Raw genomic sequence first — 8,199 nt, 5'->3', positions numbered from 1 at the left:
CTGGTAACTACCGTTCAGATGAACAGACAGATAAGAACAAATCTTTATTTGTGACATGCTTATTTCAACAAAGATATGTATAACCATGCTCCTTGAAAGTAGAATTAAAATTTACTTCTTGTCTATTCCTCTTACCCTCATTCCTTTCAGTCACTACACAGAGTTTTTTGAGGCAGTAATTGCTCCTCATTTCGAAATCCCCACTACCTAGCATTGTACCTGGGCTTAGTAGGCAAATCTTTTACTGGTCCTAACATTCCTCTCTCAATCTAGCTCTTCTCCCCTTTCCAAATCCCAACCACACTGACCTTCCACCTGCAGACAATTCCTTTGCTCCTTCCTCTCCCAAGGTCCTTGAACAGGCCTTTTTAACTGCAGGAAGGCTTTCCCCTTCTCCATTCGCCCCCATCTCACTGAGGGCCTCTTATATAGTTCTCAAAGTAAATGTCTCTTGATCTGGACTAGAGATGCAAACTTTCTCTAAACCCTGACTTAATAAGGTCCTCTGTTATACTATTTCAGTACTTAATTAAGTACGTGATGATGTATTCAATGTCTGTCTTCCCTGCTAAACTATCAAATCTAGGAGGGCGGCTGCACTGGGTCTATTTCTTTCACTACTGTCTAGTCTAGTGATACTGCCTAGCCTAGTTCCTGACAAATGTCAGAGATTCAATGCATATGTAGAGGCAAATTGATAGGGTTGTCAGATTTTTTAAAAACAGTTAAATTTTAATTTTAAATAATTACATTTTTTAGTACAAAAGTATGTTCCAAATATTATAGAATATAAATCTAGCAATATTAACATTGAAGAAGTACAGAGAGAATTTATCCAACTAAGAATTTCCAAAGATAGTTCATGTTTAAAATGCTGTGGGAATTCCCTGGTGGGCCAGTGGTTAAGAGTCCATGCTTTCACTGCCAAGGGCCCAGGTTTAATCCCTGGTTCAGGAACTAAGATCCCACAAACAGCCCAGTGCAGCCAAAAAATAAAAACAAAAACTAAACTAAAATGCTGTTTCAACAAGCATCTGTGGAGTCCTAATACCTGTGTATTAGAAGCTGGTAATATACACTTGACAACACAGCCCTAGGCCTTGTGGGTTCACCTGATTCAGAGTTCTGAAAATATTACTGGTCACTGAAACTGTAGGCACTCAAAAATATTTTGTTAAATTACTCATGTCCAAAGCATGACTGTTGAATACACAGCTACAGTTTCTCATGCAAGCTGTTTATTCAAATGAACAATACTGTACTAGTGTAGCTAGGAATTGTTAAACCATATAAAACTTGAAAACAATAAACTTTACCAAATTTTAGTCACAAAATAGAATGAGAAGTTATTATTTTTCATCTGAAAATGCAGATGAAATGACATTGTTGAAAATTTGTACTCTAAAAGTAAAGATCCCTGGTGGTCCAGTGATTAAGAATTTGCCTCTCAAGGCAGGAGACATGGGTTTGATCCCCAGTGGGTGAGGGAACTAAGATCTCACATGCCACAGGGCAACTCAGCCTGAGCACTGCAACAAAGATCATCATGCTGCAACTAAGACCCGATACAGTCAAAAATAAAAATAAACAGATTTTGTTTAAGACATCAATTTTTATAAAACAAAAAGTCAAAATATAGGACAGACATGTCATTAAATACGAAAAGTAATTCAAGGTATACACACACCAAGAAGAGGACCATGGACAGATTTTAAATGAGTAAGCTTTGAGGGAGACTTCAAAGGCTCTTAAAACCAAAGTCTAAACTAACAAATTGTACTTGGGGTGAGGGGAAATTATTTATAACTTTAGTTAAATATTTCCTCTTGTGTAGAGCCTAAAGAGAAGCTTTCTGACTTGCTTTGGGGGACTTACAGGGAAACTACAGTCATTACCTGACTGGCCACTTGGGCTTCCCAGAGTTACCCTGACTCCCTGCCCTGGGAGATCATGAAACAAACAAATCATGTAGCCCTGGAATTTCTGAGTTCAAAGTTTTCCTGTAGAGTGAAGCAATCCTTATTCTACAAAGGCACAGTCCTCACCATTTGTTGGACCAATACCAGAAGTTTATAGTATGTTTTGTATTTAAAAATTTAGAGAGTCAAAATGGCTTAAAGATCTAACATCATAAAACTCCTAGAATAGAACACAGGCAAAACATTCTCTAACATAAATTGTACCGATGTTTTCTTAGGTCGGTCTCCCAAGGCAATAGAAATAAAAACAAAAATTTTTTTAAAGGGGACCTAATCAAACTTGCAAACTTTTGTACAACAAAGGAAACCATAAAATAAAAAGACAACCTATAGACTGGGAGGAAAGCATTTGAGAATGAGGAGACTGAGAAGGGCTTAATTTCCAAAATACATAAATGGCTCATACAACTCAATAATGAAAAGACAACCCAAGCAAAAATGGGCAGAAGACTAAAGAGACATTTCTCCAAAGAAGACACACAGATGGCCGACAGGCAGGCACAGAAAGATATGTTCAACATGGCTAATTATTAGAGAAACGTGCAAGTCAAAACTACAATGAGTGGCTTCCCTGATGGCTCAGAATCCACCTTGCAGTGCAAAGGGACACTAGTTCAATCCTTGGTCCAGAAGATTCCACATGCTGTGGAGCAACTGAGCCCATGCACCACAACTACTGAGCCTGCTCTCTAGAGCCCAAGAGCCACAATGACTGAAACCCACAGGCAGACTGCACAGAGCCTGTGCTCTGTAGCAAGAAAGCCACTGCAATGAGAAGTCCTCACACTAAAACAAGAGTGGTCCCCACTCACAACTAAAGAAAGCCCACATGCAACAACAAAGACCCACCACAGTCAAATAACAAGATAATAAATAAATACATAAATCTTTAAAAAACCCCAACTACAATGAGGTACCACCTCACACTGGTCAGAATGGGCATCATTTAAAAGGCGACAAATAAATCCTGTGGAGACTTGAAGAAAAGGGAATCCTCCTACTCTGTTGGTGGGAAAGTAAATTGGTGCAGCCACCATAGAAAACAGTAAGGAGGCTCCTCAAAAAACTAAAGTTGCAATATGATCCAGCAATCCCACTCCTGGACATGTATCTGGACATAGCAGCACTATTCACAGTAGCCAAAATATGGAAACAACCTAAATGTCCATTGACAGATGAATGGATAACAAGAAAACAAGATGTGTGGGGTGTTTGGGTGTGTGTGATGGAATGATGCCATTTTATTTTCTTGGGCTCCAAAATCACTGTGGATGGTGACAAAAGCTATGAAATTAAAAGACGCTTGCTTCTTGGAAGAAAAGCTATGACAAACTTTTCTTGTTCAGTAGCTCAGTCATGTCTGACTTTTGGTGACCCCATCAAGTGCAGCATGCCAGGCTTCCCAGTCCTTCAATATCTTCCTGAGCTTGCTCAAACTCATGTCCATTGATGATGCCAACTGGTGATGCCATCCAACCATCTCGTCCCTCTGTCATCCCCTTCTCCTCCTGCCTTCAATCTTTCCCAGCATCAGGGTCTTTTCCAATGAGCTGGCTCTTTGCAACAGGTAGCGAAAGTATTGGAGCTTCAGCTTCATCATCAGTCCTTCCAGTGAATATTCAGTGTTGATTTCCTTTAGGATTGACTGGTTTGATCTCCTTGTAGTCCAGGGGACTCTCAAGAGTCTTCTCCAACACCACAGCTCAAAAGCATCAATTCTTTGGCACTCAGCCTTCTTTATGGTCCAGCTCTCACATCCATACACGACTACTGGAAAAACTATAGCTTTGACTATATGGATCTTTGTTGGCAAAGTAACGTCTCTGCTTTGTAATATGCTGTCTAAGTTGTCACAGCTTTACTTCCAAGGGGCAAGTGTGTTTAATTTCATGGCTGCAGTCACCATCTACAGTGATTTTGGAGGCCAAGAAAATAAAGTCTGTCACTGTTTCCATTGTTTCCCCATCTATTTGCCATGAAGCGATGGGACCAGATGCCATGATCTTAGTTTTTTAATGTTGAGTTTTAAGCCAACTTTTTCATTATCCTCTTTCACCTTCATCAAGAGGCTCTTTAGTTCTTCTTTGCTTTCTGCCATAAGGGTGGTATCATCTGCATATCTGAGGTTATTGATATTTCTTTTGGCAATCTTGATTCCAGCTTGGGATTCATCTGGCCCAGCTTTTCACATGATGTACTCTGCATAGAAGTTAAATAAGTAGTGTGACAATATATAGCCTTGACGTATTCCTCTCCCGATTTGGAACCAGTCTGTCATGTTCGGTTCTAATTGTTACTTCTTGACCTACATACAGATTTCTCCCTGGAGAAGGAAATGGCAACCCACTCCAGTATTCTTGTCTGAAAAATCCAATGGACAGAGGAGCCTGGCAGGCTATAGTCCATGGGGTCACAAAGAGTCAGACACAACTGAGCAACTAAACCACCACCACCACAGATTTCTCAGGAGGCAGGTAAGTTGGTCTGGTAATCCCATCTCTTTCAGAATTTTCCACAGTTTGTTGTGATCCACACAGTCAAAGGTTTTAGCATGGTCAATGAAGAAGATGTTTTTCTGGAATTCTCTTGCTTTTTCTGTGATCCATCAGATGTTGGCAAGTTGATCTCTGGTTCCTCTGCCTTTTCTGAATCCAGCTTATACATATGGAAGTTCTTGGTTCACACACTATTGAAGCCTAGCTTGGAGGATTTTGATCACGACCTTGCTGGCATGTGAAATGAGTGCAATTGTATGGTAGTTTGAACATTCTTTGGCATTGCCCTTCTTTGGGAATGGAACAAAAACTGATCTTTTCCAGTCCTGTGGCCGTTGCTGAGTTTTCGAATCTGAGTTACAAACCTAGACAGTGTATAAAAAGCAAAGACATCAGTTTGCCGACAAAGGTCCGTATAGTCAAAGCTATGGTTTTTCCAGTAGTCATGTATGGATGTGACAGCTGGACCATAAAGAAGGCTGAGTGCCGAAGAATTGATGCTTTCAAACTGTGGTGTTGGAGAAGACTCTTGAGAGTCCCTTGGACAGCAAGGAGATCAAACTAGTCAGTCCTAAAGGAAATCAACCCTGAATATTCATTGTAAGGACTGATGCTGAAGCTGAAGCTCCAATACCCTGACCACCCGATGCGAAGAGCCAACACTTTGGAATAAACTCTGATACTGAGAAAGACTGAAGACAGGAGGAGAAGGGGACAACAGAGGATGAGACAGTTGGATGACATCACAGTTTCAACGGACATGAGTTTGAGCAAGTTCTGGAAGATTGTGAAGGGCAGGAAAATCTAGCATGCTGCAGTCCCTGGGGTCACAAAAAGTCAGACACGACTGAGTGACTGAACAACAACAAACAACAATGTCATTTGCAGCTACATGGATGGACCTAGAGATTATCATACTAAGCAAAATGAGTCAGAAAGAGAAAGACAAATACCATATGATATCATTTATATGTGGAATCTAAAATACAACACAGGGACTCCCCTGGTGGTACAGAGATTATGACTCTTTGCTTCCTCTGCAGAGAACACAAGTTGGATCCCTGTTTGGGGAACTTAGATCCCACATGCTGCAAGGTGTGGCAAAAGAAAAAAAATATGACACAAATGAACTTATCTGTGAAACAGAAACAGGTTCACAGAAGTAGAAAACAGACCCGTGGTTGCCAATTGGAGGATGGGTGAGGGTGGTTTGACTGGGAGTTTGGAATTAGCAGATGCAAACTGTTATATATGGAATGGAACAAAGATCCCTCGAAAGTCCCTCAGTGTGGCCAAAAAAGAGGGGGAAAAAATGCAGTGCTTAGGATTACAGAAAGAGCTGTCCCTTCTCCTGTCATTTACTACTAGTGTAAATGTGCTCCAACTCCTTCTGAGTCTCAATTTCAGCCTTTAGGAGTTGCATATAATAATACTCATCCTGGTCACCTCATCAGTTTATTTATTTGTTTAATTGGTATTTATTGACAGGTTTAAAAGACTTCTGTGGAAAATTGAAAAGTGCTATAGAAATGGAAGGTATTATAAAAAATAACAAGCTTCATTGATTATTCGTTCATTAGGGGTTTTTCTAGTCTGCTTCAACAGGAAACAGATAATTAAGAAAGGATTTGGGACTTCCCTGGTGTTCCAGTGGTTAAGAACCCACCTTACAATGCAGGGGGCGAGGGTTTGACCCTGGTCTGGGAACTAAAATCCTACATGCCATAGAGAAACTAAGCCCATTGTGGTGCAACTAGAGAGTCTGACCGCTTCCACAAAAGATCCTGCATGATGCAATGAAGACCCCAAGTGCCGCAACTAAGACCTGAGGCAGCCAAATACATAAATAAATAAAATATTTTAGGAAGTTTCTGTAAAGCAACTACATACCAATAAAATTAATTTAAAATAAAATGGAAGCAACTTAACATCCTTTCACAGAGGAATGGACTAAGATGTGGTTCATATACAATGAAATATTACTCAGACATAAAAAGGAATGAAATGATGCCATTTGCAGAACCATGGATGGACCTAGAGATTGATTGTCATACAGAGTGAAATAAGTCAGAAAGAGGAAAACAAATATTGTATAACATTGGTTATATGTGGACTCAAGAAAAATGGTACAGATGAACTTATTGGCAAAACAGAAATAGAGTCACAGATGTAGAGAACAGACTTACGATTCCCAAGGGGGAGAGGGTGGGTGAGACGGACTGGGAGATTGGGATCGATATTCTGATAAACAGAGTGCCTGAAGAACTATGGACAGAGGTTTGTAATATTGTACAGGAGGCGGTGATCAAAACCATTTCCAAGAAGAAGAAATGCAAAAAAAGGCAAAATGGTTGTCTGATGAAGCCTTACAAATATATGAGAAAAGAAGAGAAGCGAAAGGCAAGGAGAAAAAGAAAGATATACCCATCTGAATGCAGAGTTCCAAAGAATAGCAAGGAGAGCAAAGAAAGCCTTCCTAAGTGATGAATTCAAACAAATAGAGGAAAACAATAGAATGGGAAAGACAGAGATCTTTTCAAGAAAATTAGAGATACCAAGGGAACATTTCATGCAAAGATAGGCACAATAAAAGAGAAATGGTATGGACCTAACAGAAGCAGAAGATATCAAGAAGAAGTGGCAAGAATATACAGAAGAACAACACAAAAAAGATCTCATGACCCAGATAACCATGAAGGTGTGGTCACTCACCTAGAGCCAGACACCCTGGAGTGTGAAGTCAAGTGGGCCTAGGAAGCATCACTATGAACAAAGCTAGTGGAAGTGATGGAATTCCAGCTGAGCTATTTCAAATCCTAAAAGATGATGCTGTGAATGTGCTGCAGTCAATATGCCAACAAGTTTGGAAAATTCAGCAGTGGCCACAGGACTGGAAAATGTCAGTTTTCATTCCAAACTCAAAGAAAGGCAATACCAAAGAATGTTCAAACTACCACAGAACTGCACTCATTTCACCCACTAGCAAGTTAGTGTTCAAGTTAGGCTTCAACAATATGTGAACCAAGAACTTCCAGATGTTCCAGTTGGATTTAGAAAAGGCAGAGGAACCAGAGATCAACTTGACAACATCTGATGGATCACAGGAAAAAGCAAGAGAATTCCAGAAAAACATCTGCTTCATTGACTATGCTAAAGCCTTTGACTGTGTGGATCAAAACAAATTATGGAAAATTCTGAAAGAGATGGGACTACCAGACCAACTTACCTGCCTCCTGAGAAACCAGTATGCAGGTCAAGAAGCAACAGTTAGAACCGAACATGGAACAACAGACTGGTTCCAAATTGGGAAAGGAGTATGTCAAGGCTGTATATTGTAACCCTGCTATGCAGCGTACATCATGTGAAATGTTGGGCTGGATGAATCCCCAGATGGAATCAAGATTGCCAGGAGAAATATCAGTAACCTCAGATATGCAGATGACACCACTTTTATGGCACAAAGCAAAGAGGAAGTAAAGAGGCTCTTGATGAAGGTGAAAGGAGAATGAAAAAGCTTGCTTAAAACTCAACATTCAAAAAAATAAGATCGTTGCATCTGGTCCCGTCACTTCATGGCAAATAGATGGGGAAACAATGGAAACGTGACAGACTTTATTTTCCTGGGCTCCAAAATCACAGCAGATGGTGACTGCAGCCATGAAATTAAAAGACACTTGCTCCTTGGAAGAAAAGCTATGACCAACCTAGACAGCGTATTAAAAAGC

The sequence above is a fragment of the Oryx dammah genome, unplaced genomic scaffold, assembly GCF_014754425.2.
Source record: "Oryx dammah isolate SB20612 unplaced genomic scaffold, SCBI_Odam_1.1 HiC_scaffold_8, whole genome shotgun sequence".
Taxonomy (NCBI): domain Eukaryota; kingdom Metazoa; phylum Chordata; class Mammalia; order Artiodactyla; family Bovidae; genus Oryx; species Oryx dammah.
The sequence above is the reverse complement of the archived record's forward strand: the minus strand, read 5'-3'. Positions refer to the sequence as shown.